Source organism: Protopterus annectens, chromosome 9.part0 (assembly GCF_019279795.1).
Source record: "Protopterus annectens isolate FY-2018-M chromosome 9.part0, PAN1.0, whole genome shotgun sequence".
Lineage (NCBI taxonomy): Eukaryota > Metazoa > Chordata > Ceratodontiformes > Protopteridae > Protopterus > Protopterus annectens.
In genome coordinates, this window is record NC_056743.1 from 73,235,153 (window position 1) to 73,249,657 (window position 14,505).

Below are 14,505 nucleotides of genomic sequence, written 5' to 3' on the forward strand. Positions count from 1 at the left end.
TTCGGGAGGCTGATTTCCCATTCCACAGAAGATGTCTCACGGGCAGCCGGCTCATGCATTGCTATTCAGAGATATGCATGGATGAGGCTTTGTGATTTCATGGTGCCGTTTAAGGTGCTTTTTGTTAACAGCCCATTCGATGGATCCTTGCTTTTTGGCCATTGGTCAAAGAGACCCTAACTCACACTGAGCAAGAAGGGAAGACCTTATCTGCCATCAGGGTCAAGTTGTCTACTCCACAGTGCACCTTTTATAGAAACAAGCACAGTGGAAAGAAAAGCTGGTTATGTAAATCCCAGGGGTCTTCCCAAGATCAAGGCAGGGATTCTTCCTGTAGGTCTTCAGAGAACCCTTCACTGATAGGTCCTACCAGTGCTCCTGAAGCGCGAACTGACGGCTCATCTCTGAAGGCAGTAGGGGGTTGGTTTTCTCTGCACCCTACTGCCTGGTCAATATAACACAAAACAAGTGGGTGCTAAAGACTAAAGCTAAAGACTATATCCAGATGCTATGTTATTCTCTTTCTTTTTCCTCCTCTGGAGAGGCCAAAGAGACTCCTCGACGTTCCACCCAGTCAGAGGGAGTTCTCAGTAGTAGAAATTCTAAGTCTACTGCAAAAAGAGTCATTCAAGAGGTCCCGACTGAATAAAGAGGATTCAGAACTTACTCTCACAAGATTCCAGAAAGTACTGGCTCAAACTTTCATTGTGTCAGCAGAATTGACTTATCTCTAAAAACCGTGACAAATGCTTAGTTAACTGTCGCTCTGATTTACTTTCTGAACTGCCTACTTGCTATTAGGACTTGAGTTTGATAATTCATGCCCAAATTTATTAATTGATTGATGCATCAGGATTCAAGTTGCTACCTTGAACTTGATTTGATTTAATTTGATCTGACTGATTGCTTGATCGACTGATACAAAGACTGCCTTTCTGGGCAGCTGCAATTGTGCATAGTTGAATGCAGGTCACCCATATAGTTTGTAAGATAATTAAGCTGATGATTTTGTAAGCAACTAATTTTATGTTTTGTTAAAGTTGTTTCTTATTAAATTTGCTTCAAGCTTGCAAGCTGGTAACTTGTCTCATTCTTCCAGCTGTGTTGTGGTTTACCATTTAACCTCAGTACCCAAATAAGAACTCAATGCACCATCTTATAATGTATCAGTGTTGATATAATAAACTATTGGCATTTGAAAATGAGTCAATTCTTCATCAGGGAATGTAATGTGACCTGCAAAACTTAAGAAAAGAATTACAGCAAGAGATTTTTTGAATGAAATTCCGCAGCTAGCATTTTATTGTCTGCATAGGAATACTTTCTAGTATTTACTGCCAGCTTCTCAATCACATGTGACATGCCACCAATCATCATTGTCATTTTGAATTCAGTGTTGTTCATTTTAGGTTCATAGGTAAGTACTGGGCTCATTGCCCTTGCAGGCCATTTTAAGCCTAGCCAGTTTTCCTTTTTGTGCATGAAATAATCTATCCCATTTGGTTATAGATTAGCCTTGCCCATCCCATAGTTGATAATTATATATTACTCCTAATGAGAATGACTGAAATCATACCATAGATAATTTGAGAGGAGCCATGCATGGGATAAAGCATTTAGGAGCTACCTCTCTACATTATTAGTACAAGGGGAATTCCTGGGGTAAATTTTCTGTTTTCCATTCATAGATCTAAGTTGTACTTGAATAGGGACAGGGATGAAGTTTGTTTTATTTGAATGGCGAGCCTGTTTCACAGCAGCAGTATTCTCTTTGAGATATTCCTGTCCTCTCCAAACCATTCTGTTGATGTTGCAGAAGAGGTTTGGATTACTAGACCAAGTATTTCTAATGCCATTTAAATTGCTGATGTTCAGTAGCTCCAGCAGTATTGGGTCAGAGGATGGCTTGTATGCCAGACACAGGCCACCCCTTAGCAGTCTATAGGATACTGAGTATAGTGACAGGACACTGAGTAAGGTATCTCTCATCTGTCATGTGATCATCATGTCTGTGTCTTAATTAGTAAAAGACACATCTAAGCCACCAAAGTACACAAAGATTACATAGACAAATAATTCACGAATACTACAGTTTGTTATGTCCCGTGTGTTGTTAAGACTTAAACTGACTTTAAGCAAAATGTCAGTGTTTTATTTCATTGGGTCTGGAACTGCCAACAGAATGCAGTCTTCATCATCAGCCTATCACTGGCTCTGGAACTGCCAATATAATGCAGTCTTCATCATCAGCCTATCATTGGCTCTGGAACTGCCAATAGAATGCAGTCTCCATCATCAGCCTATTTGGAGCAAAGGGAAAAGGAGTTTGTTTCTAGAAGAATGTACTATAAGTGGATACATCCAAAATGTACTATTTTATTCACTCATATGTTCATTCATTCATTCATTCATTCATTCATTTACTAACTGAGCAGGTGGCTGGTCCTTGGAACATTTTCAGCTATGATATAGACTAAAGTTAATATTCCTGTCTTAGATCATAACCAGTTTGTTGTGTTCAAGAAATGGATATCAAGAAATTTCCACTGAAAATGAAGTTCTAGATGTGAATTCCTTACATGTGTTCTATTTCAAGAATGTATAACAACAACTGGTCATGATCGATGACCCATTCATAACGTTTTGCAATAAATGGGGAGTTTCAACTGGCCCATATGATACTATCTGTTTAAAATGGTTGTCTTGCAACACAAGATACCTGACAACTTTTAAAGTTGTTGGTTGATTAGAGGTGCACTTCTCTTCTGGTCACCATTTATGTGAATTGAGAGGTGTATTAACAACTTTTAAATCTGTTAGCTGTTGATGGTGTTAAGTGTGTTAACAGCTTTTAAAGCTGCTGTTGCCTAATGCCATCTGTGTGGCAGCTTGAAGCTCATCTGTATAACAACAAGGATTATAAGTAATAGCATGGAGGACACTGAGAGGTCTGCTGATTATAACCTATTTTGTGTCTGAAAAATGAATTTCAAGACCTTTGCCTTAAGTGTGAAGCTTGTGAGCAAATTTATTGAAGGTGAATTTTATTGAATTCATTACCTTAAACAAATATTTTTGTAACATTACAATACCAATAAAAAGAAAGACTCTGCACAAACACACACACACACACACACACACACACACACACACACACACACATGCGTATCTATACTAGATGTATCCCTTTACCAAACCCATAATCTAACCTTGCCCACCTACACCTGTAGTCACAAACTAAAGCTATGCCCTTACCTTACAATAACCCTAACCCCTAAACACATGTGCAAACACTCCTAACTGTACCAAAACCCACTAACCTTTTTCAAACACACATTCAAATGCTGAACATTCATTAACTCAAACCACACTTTAATTTACTGAACAAAGCTTACAACTTTGGACATGTGCATCTGTTTACTTATGTCCTTACCTAATTTTCACAATAACCCTAACCCCCAAACACATGCACAACCACTCCTTATTCCTACCAAAACCCACTGACCTTTTTTGGTCAAACACACATTCAAATTGTTGAATGTTCATCAACAGAAACCACACTTTCATATATTGAACAAAGCTTACAAATTTGGATAAGAACATCTGTTTACTTAATACACATTACATAAATAAATAAATAAATACAGTTTGAAAACAAAAAATAAATATTTGGCACTACAATCTTGAATGGAATGCATTACTGCAAATTTATTGCACATGGCACTGCTTGTAAATTTAAATAGTTCTGTCTGGGGCTTAACACAGCCCTTATCTTCTTTTTAATCCATCAGATTAACCAGTTTAAATGTATGTACTCAGTCTGAAAGCTGCTGAGAGGTAAAGATTAATTTTCTCTGCATTTTTTTCACTCTTAGTAAGCTATACCTTTTTTTTTATTAGTGGCATCTCGCTGATACATTCCTGGTAAAATGATGCCAAGTTATGCTGCTTCATTCATATCTCCTGCACTTGAGAACGGCTCCACATTACACAGGCATTCAGTGGATAGCTGTACTTCTTTCTCTTCATTCCTGCACTTATTCATTATTCCTTAAATTTCTCCTGTATAATTGCTAACTCCCCATTGCTCATATACCTGATTTTATCAATGTCTCAATTCCACTTTCTCATTGCAAAAAATCACTTTCTATGCTTTACTACAAACTTTTGCTGTACTAGCATAATCTTTTCCATTTTTGGACCCAAAGAGTGGAAAATTCTGCCTGCCACTATATTCACACTTATAAATGTCCTGTCATCTTTCATTGCACAGGTGAAGCCTTCTTCTCATCTCTAGGTGAAAAGGAAGTTGCTTAGCTTACCTTTTTCTCTGCTGTAGCCAGTGTGTGAACAGCAGCCTCTATTAGTTTTAATATATTTTAGTATTCTGACTTATTGCTGTTCAGTGACCTCATCCATCCATCCATCCATCCATCCATCCATCCATCCATCCATCCATCCATCCATCCATCCTCAACCTCTTTTTCCCATTTTGCACATGGGGTTGGGGTGTTACTTCAGCAGTGACAATCATCTCGAGCCAAGGTTTACACTGCCAAGTGGATAGCCCTGCCACGGTAGTTCATTCGTACCACTCACTCACACACACTCTCACCTATGGACAATTTAGAGTGTCCAATCCACCTACTGCATGTCTTCGGAGTAACCGGAGGAAACCCACATGATTGCAGGGAGGACATGCAGACTCCTCACCGAAGGCACCCCAGCCGAGAATTGAACTGGAGAACCTCTTGCTGTCATGTTGCTATTTTAGAATAGGTTGTGTTTACAGTTTTGTTTTCATGGCCTGCCACTCAATTTTGCACATACCTTTGGTCATGGTTGACCTAATAGATAGCTGTGTGACTCCACTCCATCCTCATTATGTAGAACTGAACCCTCTGCCATTCCATGATTGTTCTGGAAACAGGATTGCTGACCTTCTAGATGAAAATCAAATCAATGCTCCCCATTTGTGATTGCACTATATGATAAAAAATAGTAGAATCAAGCATCAGTTTCTTCTTATCATTTTGTATAATAATTTGACTCCCACAGCAGTGTGAGCTAATTTCTAAATAAGAAAAAGCAATTTGTTGGAAAGCTAAAATTTTGCTTTGGATTCTACTGAAGAGCACTGGAAGTGTAGAAGGACCAAATGGCAGAAGACACTTAAAAAGTTTATGAATTATGGTTCTGTCAGTGTAGTCAGTAAGCAAGTCATGCTGATGATGTCCCCAGCCAGTGGGATTCAGCGATAGTCAATGTTGAAAAATACTTCTAGTACAATTACAGTCTCCTTGCTCAACACTTTGACTTAGACATGGCTGGCTGTAGGATGTACACACACACACACACACACACACACACACACACACACACACACACACACACACACACACACACACACACACACCACACATTTACACACTTAGATACATCAGGAAGTCCTGGTTACACTATTACACCATCGGATCACTTTCTGTGTAATTTTAAGGGATTTCCATCAGGTATAACCACATCTGTAGTATCAGCAGTACACTGTGTTTTAGTAATCCAGATTTAATTCGTAGTTATTATTTACCTGTAGTTTTGTATTAGTCTTTTGCAGAAGTCTGAAGTTTATGTAGTAGTTGTGTCATTTATTGGATCATAGGTAAATATCAGGCTATCAGTCTGCAGTCTATACATGCCTAGCTAATAATAAGAGGTCAGAATCAAACCCTGTAACTTGAACCTGTAAGGTACAGACCTCAACCATTATGTCAACCCTGAATCAATAATAATAATAATAATAATAATAATAATAACAATAATAATAACAACAACAATAATAATAATAACCATTTGTTAAGCAGGAAGACTAATTGGATACAAAGTCCCTTTTCAGGAGCAACCCAGGAGAAATGTCTGGTTAAATGACTTGCTGAAGGTCACACAGTAGGCAGATGAAGGCCAGGCAAGTCAAACCCTGTAACACAGGAGCTACAGTCTTAGCTGTCTGTGCCAGCTAACATATTTTTTGAATGTTTTCATAATTATAGGCATTACTCTGCCTGAAAGATTATTTGTACATCCCTGTGTATTTCTGTAGCATGTGTACTAGAAGTATATTGTTATCTTTTTTATTGTTACTAACTCTCTGAAAACAACTAAAATCTCATCATTTTTCCATCCTCAGCCTCCTGGTGCTGTTTAGACCTCTGGCTGTTCCCATGGTTGCCATGCCCAGATCCCCCTACTGCCTCTGCCGGGCCGGTCTTGGCATTACTCTGGTGTCAGGAGGGTCCCCCTGACTTCTCAGTTAGTTGACCTTATGGCGTTTTCTTGTAAAACCTGGGGAACAAGGGGACCTATAGGGGACATGGGACATGGCACTGGGAGACTTAATGTCCATAATTTACATGACAGCTGCATGATGGACATTAACTGTCTATAGCACTGTTGTCCCTCCCAGAGTGCTGACATCTGTTGTTTAGCTGAATGGGATATGAGGCATGTTCTAAGGATGCAGCCACTCCATCCCTCAGAATGATCTACCTCCTGGCCTGTACTCTGGTTGCCACTAGAACACAGCAAGATCTCTGTCCAGCACTCTCCATCTCCCAGGTTAGGCATAAGCATCCCCCCTGGCCGTACCATCAAGTGCTCTATCTGCTAATCCAACCTGGATCATCTGTGACATAGTCATGTCTTCATCCCTTCTTGACCCCACTGCCAGCATTACTGGAACCTCATAAATTATTTAAATGGCATTTTCTACCTTTTTTATTTCAGCTACTGGTCAGTTATGTATTAGGGCAATTAATCCCAACTGCTGTTATTTAATACCTGTGTACAGATTTCATTTTCATGTATAACATACATATACATATATGCTACTTTTGCCAAAAACATCCTTCTACCCAAGCTTGAGCATCCCCTACCTTTACTGTCTCTACACTTGTCTTATAACACACAAAGAATTCATATCACAGAGAAAAACATTGTTAGATTTGTCCTCCTTGCAGTTTCTCACAAACACCACTGTAATGTCATAAGTATGTTCGCTGGCTACCAGTAACTGACATAATTTCTAATATGTTCATATACTATCTTTTTAAAATGCTAAAACTTGGCTATTGTCCCTCTCTAAGAAATAAATTATCATTAAGAGAATAAAGCTATTCCCTTGGAAACAGTCAGTAAAATGATATTTCACTTATCAGGCCTCCTTTCTAGAGCAAAATATGTGAAAAAAGCATTTTTCTGACTAGGTCCTGACACCTAGAGCTATTTGCCTGCTTAAATCAAGTAATGTCCACTCTAAAGGACATTAAAAAGCTCTAAGATTGCATTTCGCTGATGAATCCTGCTGCAAGTGCTGTAGGGACAATGAACAATTGCCTTGTCACTTTGATATGGACTCATTAATATCTTACTGTAATATCTGTATTTACATGGTACCTCTATATGATTCATTGATTGATGAATAATATAATGACAGCTTTAATATCTATGCATAATTGTGTATACTTCTGTTGTATAATATCTGTGTTGTTTTGTATTTTCCAGCAATCGGATAATCTATGTGTTCATGCAAATGCTTATTACTCTGTTTCTGATTAGTTCATTGTGTGCATGCTGTGATCTGTGGATGCTGGAGTGTGGCTAAAAAGGATTAGTAGAACAACCCAACAATTGTGTGTGTGTGTGCGTGCGTGTGTGCGTGCGTGCGTGCGTGTGTGTGTGTGTGTGTGTGTGTGTGTGTGTGTGTGTGTGTGTGTGCGCGTACTCATTTGTAATAAACAATGGTCAGCTGTTAGGCATTGTACTTCTAAAATTCTACAGATGGGTCAATGTTCATACATAACAGGGCAATCCCAACAAAGGAAGAATTGGGACAGCAATGCCTTGCTAGAGCTTGTCCTGCTTTTACCAATTCTGCATACATCTTCTAGGTCGGAATTGGCAGCCTATTCTTTAAATCTCAATTATTTTCTCTGGCTAGAAGTGGGCCGTGAATTGTGCAGTGCCTTACCATACTGTTTGGGCTCATTAAAAGTTCATTTACTTGCACTCTGTCAACACAGTCAGGTAAGTGCTGGTCACTTAAACAGTCTATACTGTTTGTCTGCTGGGCGTATCTCTCAACTGTACAGATTTTCACAGAATGTCCAAATTTTGCCTCATATTTTGGGTCTGTTTTTCATAAAATTGTGGTTTTCTGGCAAATTAGTGGCAAATCAATGAAGATTGAAGTTAGAAAATAATGACAGGCATTTGAGTTTCAGACTTCATACCCTTTAAAAATTCATGTTAATGTAAAACTTGTTATACTGTCAACTTTCTAATTCTGTAAGAGCAATATTTAAAAATTGTCCCTCTTTTTGGGCCTTTGTCCCACTTTTACTTATTGATTTGTCCAGATTTCTTGCTCTAAAAAGTTGAGAGGCTGGGTCAGTCTTAACTATAAATAAACTATACAGTCTTCAAGAGTGCCTGCTGTTGAGGGCACATGTGCCCGTAAGTAGATACCTTAGACACTTTGAAGTGGAGAACAGAGCTGTCAGCCTTTGCCTAGGTGTTGTAAAGCAGACATATGCAATGGATGTCCCTTGTGGCACGTAACAGCAGCATGCTTATTTTGCCCATTTATCCTTAAGTTTAGAATATTGCATGGTGCAGCTCCCACGTTCACTTTTTGCTTTCTGTTATGACTACTAATACGTCTTCTGAAGTCATTCATAGTAGAAAAAGGATAGCTTAAATGCATTTTGTTAAAGAGAAGAAAAGAAGACAACAGTGGAAGCTGGGAAGTTTTATGGGGTAGTTCTCCTTTGGAATAACAATTTCATATGCACTGAATCCTAGAACTTCTCATAGGGTATTGGAAAACAGCACTGTAATTATTATTTTTATCTATCTGTGCATTTATTAAATTATTGGTTCCACATTAATAGTTAAGTAGCTTGGTGGAGCACTAGTTGCCCACTTTTCAGAGGTGTGTGTAACCAAATGTGCTACTGCAACTGTTTTACACACTAGTGCTATATACAGGTATAGATGGTTGTAGGAATGTTGCCTAGCCCTTTTGTAGAGGGTAGCCTACTTTGCTAAAGATGGCCTAATTATATTTCCAGATACACTGCCATTAGTACGGGCCCACAGGAACAGCCTGATGTGATCCTACCTTACTTTGTCCATTGAGAAATAATAAATTGTAACGGTATGAGAGTTACTACATGAAGACACTAATTTCTGTGCAATGTATCCATTGTAGAGTCCCTTATCTGACCTGAATCCCTTTTGCTGAATGTGTCATGCTGCATAGTGTTATAGTATTTAAATGACGTACAGAGAACCATATATAGATTCAAGTACCACCACCATGCCATATAGTGGAAAAAAAAAATAAAAGAGCCACCTAGAATTGTGCAGCTAATGTAATTCAAAGCCATCTCCAGTAGATGGCACTGCTGTGCACAACTTAGAAAAGTTTTGCAGTCTATTCAATGCACAAAGAATTTCTGTTTCAAATTTCTTTCTCCTTGCAAAGCTCTGAGGGATCTTTTAAATGTACAAACCACTGTTAGTTGTAAGTTTTAAATCATATTCTGTGATGCATCTAAAAGTTTCAAGAAATCTGGACAAAGCCATATATAAACGTGGGACAAAGGCCCAAAATTAGGAACAATTTTTAAATATTGGTCTTACAAACTTAGAAATTGAGTAACAGGTGTAGCATTAGCATGATTTTTTTCTGAAGGGTATGAAGTCTGAAACTCAAATGTTTGTCATTATTTTCTAACTTCAATCTTTAATGATTTGCCATTAATTTGTCAGAAAAAACACAATTTTATGAAAAAAAACGGATGAAAAATATAAGGCAAAAATCTGGACATTCTGTGAAAATCTGTACAGTTGAGAGGTATGTATAGGGTGCCCTATGGGGTCCAAATATAAAGATGATAAATCAGCAAGCAAAGGAGAGTAGTATTGCTGGAAATTAATTCATCCTGAAGTGTTGGTGAGTACATTCATGATATGGACACTGTTTTTCACAAAATTTCTCCAAGACGACAATGATATATAGACTGTATTTTATATAGCATATATCATGGTCAGATGTAGGTTAAAAATAAAAAAGCTAGCTGGGGTGCAAATGACCCAGGATAAGAAAATGCCCAATCTTGGTAGGTGCACTGGTGTCAGGACTGGAAAAAATGACAGTGTAGAATCCTGAAGACCTGGAAACATTCCTACAATGGGGCTAGGCCAGGCTCAAGGGGAGGATGGCCCCCTGTTGTACTTGGAAGTAGTAGTCCACAAAAATCACAAAAACTGATAGGCCAAAAACGAGTCATAAAGATGATAGAATGGACTACTGAGAATAAGAAAGAAATTATGTATTCTTGCTATCATGCAAGAAGCCCAGAATTTCAGACAGAAGATATACAAAAAAAAAAAAAAAAAAAATTAAGAGAGAAATTAAAGGGAAGAAAAATACTTCAGAAGAAAAACTGTCAGAAGATTCAAATAAAAAATTGTGTTCATTAATACAACAGATTTATGAAAAACATTACATAGACCAAGAAACATTGGGCTGTTTGGAAAAAGAAGGACTGAGGAAGTGAGAAAATATAATGAACAAAATGAAGAGCTTTTTGAAAGGTATAAAAAATAAATATGGACATGGGAAAGAAAGACAGTTCTGATATGCTGCAGTATTTGTGCAAAGGAGAAAACCAAATTAATCAATAAAAAAGCATCCCCAAAGATATTCAAAGAGAAATACTGGCAAAGGCATCAGATAAGGAAAATTTCACAAAACAAAAAATAAGATCACAAAAAGGGATCATATGACAGAGGATTAGTAAAGTAGAAGTTAAAAAAAATAGAAGCTGAAGTTATGGAATACCTGTGAAGTGAAGGATTTAGTGTAGAAAGTTTAATAAAGGTTATATTATAGCATGATGGAACAACAAGTCCTCCAAGTAAGGAGAAACAGCAGGAGCAGGAGACATCTGAAGAAGAAATATGAACATGGGAAAGAAAAAGAGATTTAATATGGTACAGTATTTAAGCAAAACAGAAAGCAAAACTAATCAATACAAAAAGAGCAGCACCAAAGATATCTGAAGAGAAATATAGGCAAAGGTATCCGGATAGGAAAATGTTACAATACAAAACATAAAAAAAAAGGAAAAGTAGAAAAGAGGATTAGTAATAGAAAAGTTAAAGAAATAGAAACTGAGGTTATGGATTACCTGCAAAATGAAGGATTTATTATAAAAAATCATCTGATAACATCACAGAAGGATAAAGCAATGGAGCCCCAAATTAAGGGGAAACCAGTGGAGTGTGAAAAGCCTGATCAGTTGCCAACTTTGGAGCCTCTTATAGGAAACCAGTACAAAAGTTCAGTTGGAGTTGCACAGCAAGGGAAGAGAGAAGAAACTGTGGCAACTCTGATGCAGTCAATGTTGTGGAGTGATAGGCCAATGAGTTCCCATATGAAAGAGCAATGGATGACACAGGATGAAACTGAAAAGAATGTGGCACAAGAAGATGCTCTGAAACTTTCTGTAGAATGCCCACAGGAAATGGACAACAAAGAATGTGCCTTCAGTTTTGAAGAAAATGATCTAAGAGAAAAATTGCTTTATTTACTAGAGATGGACAGACATATTAAGATCAATGAAAGAATTAAACTACAGAAAGTCAATAAAATCCAAAAAGTTAGACGTTTCATAAAACAAATGAATAAAGTAATTAGAAATGTTCATAGAAATTCATACAATATAACAGAAGTAAATAGGATATGTTACTGTGTAGTTAAATTACTAACAGATAAAGTTTTACTAGAAAAACACAGGGCAGTAAGAGAAAGGAAGGGGAGAAATCAAATGTCATTATGAAAGTACTGAATAGAGAAAAATATAGAGCAATTAAGACAAGAATTGTCACTGTTAGAAGACTATAGAAGAGGGAACAGATCAACAAAAATACTTAGAAAGATGAGATAAAAGCAATGTGCAGTATCAGAATAGATCAGGATCTATCATGCACTATCGCAAATAAATTAAAAATATCAGCAGAGGAAGAAAAACTTTGAAGATATGTAAATAAATATAAAGGAAAAGTACAAAATAAGCAATTTATTATGACTCAAAAAGTTATATAGAGAACTGGGAAACAAGCGAAAGGAACTGAAACATCACCAAAAAAGAGGAAACAGATACATATTTGGAGAAATATCTATGAAGATCCTGAGGAAGATAACAAAGATGCTGAACAGATAGAAAAAGTAAAAAAAAAAAAAAAAAAAAAAAAAAGGAATACATAGTTCAAATGTACAGGATATGAAATGGGAAGATGTAACAGCCAGAGAGACTGAAGTTTATTTCCTTCTCCACTTGTCCCAGATGGCACAGGACTATGTTACTGAACAGGATGTGACATTCTGTAACTGCTCTAATAAGAACTATATACAGTTTCACATTATATCCTTCGTATGTTTCTTGACCACATGAAGGATCAGGTGACAATTCCACATCATAAAAGGTTGCATCTACATGGGCTACATACAAAAGGTCATCACCTACAAGGACTCCAAGGGATTTTCTTACTTTGTCTACTTTTAGATGTTGCCCATCGATATTACGTAAATTTAATGTGAGCATATGTGTTTGTGTGTGTGTTGAGGGTCCAAATGCCATAATGTTGCATCTTTCGACACTGAAAGCAAAACAATTTCTACTGCAATATTTGAGTGTAATTTTAAGAGCCAAGGTGTTGGAAGTTGGCATAATGGTTAAGGTATTTCCCTCAAAGACACAAGGTGCAAAGTTTGAATCTCACCTTGGAAGGAAAATTGGATAGACTTAAAATAGTCTGCAAGGGCTGCTAGCCTAGTACTTACCTATGAATCTATTTGATGGGAAGTGGTATCAGTAGAATTAATGATGCTGCTTATAATTTTACAGTCATCTGCACATTTGTAGCGCCAGACACTAGAGTTAGTTTTACCATATGAGAAAAAAGATGCCAAAAAAGGAGTGCCTCTCAGAAAACTATTAAGAGACTCCACTGGTGACCAAAGATAGAGAGGACAGAAGTGCTCTTCTTTCTTGTTGTTCATGACCATCTAGCAACATTTGGACCCACATTGTTATGGCTTTACTTACATTTGGATCCTTGAGTTTATGTATGATTCCATCTCAGGGTATATTGTCATAATCTTGAACGAGATTCAGGTAAGCTGCTTGAAAGATAAGCCTTCATCCAGAGTAGAAGTTACACTCTGAAAGAAATGACACCTATGTGATCTGTCTTGGACAAAACAGTACTGGGTTAGATCCTGGAGAAGAGGGTTTCCTGTGTCAGTCTGAATAACGCCTGTAATGATTCTTTCCATTACCTTGTACAATATTTTTATAAGGATGATTAGTCTGTAATTATTAGGATTTGGGTTGTATAAGGATGATTAGTCTGTAATTATTGAGATTTGGGTTGTATAAGGATGATTAGTCTATAATTATTGGGATTTGGGTTGTATAAGGATGATTAGTCTGTAATTATTAGGATTTGGGTTGTATAAGGATGATTAGTCTGTAATTATTGAGATTTGGGTTGTATAAGGATGATTAGTCTGTAATTTTTGGGATTTGGGTTGTATAAGGATGATTAGTCTGTAATTATTGGGATTTGGGTTGTATACGGATGATTAGTCTGTAATTATTGGGATTTGGGTTGTATAAGGATGATTAGTCTGTAATTATTAGGATTTGGGTTGTATAAGGATTAGTCTGTAATTATTGGGATTTGGTTTGTATAAGGATGATTAGTCTGTAATTATTGGAATTTGGGTTGTATAAGGATGATTAGTCTGTAATTATTGGGATTTGGTTTGTATAAGGATGATTAGTCTGTAATTATTGGGATTTGGGTTGTATAAGGATGATTAGTCTGTAATTATTGGGATTTGGGTTGTATAAGGATGATTAGTCTGTAATTATTGGGATTTGGGTTGTATAAGGATGATTAGTCTGTAATTATTGGGATTTGGGTTGTATAAGGATGATTAGTCTGTAATTATTGGGATTTGGTTTGTATAAGGATGATTAGTCTGTAATTATTGGGATTTGGGTTGTATAAGGATGATTAGTCTGTAATTATTGGGATTTGGGTTGTATAAGGATGATTAGTCTGTAATTATTGGGATTTGGGTTGTATAAGGATGATTAGTCTGTAATTATTGGGATTTGGGTTGTATAAGGATGATTAGTCTGTAATTATTGGGATTTGGTTTGTATAAGGTTGATTAGTCTGCAATTATTGGGATTTGGGTTGTATAAGGATGATTAGTCTGTAATTATTGGGATTTGGTTTGTATAAGGATGATTAGTCTGTAATTATTAGGATTTGGGTTGTATAAGGATGATTAGTCTGTAATTATTGGGATTTGGGTTGTATAAGGATGATTAGTCTGTAATTATTGGGATTTGGGTTGTATAAGGATGA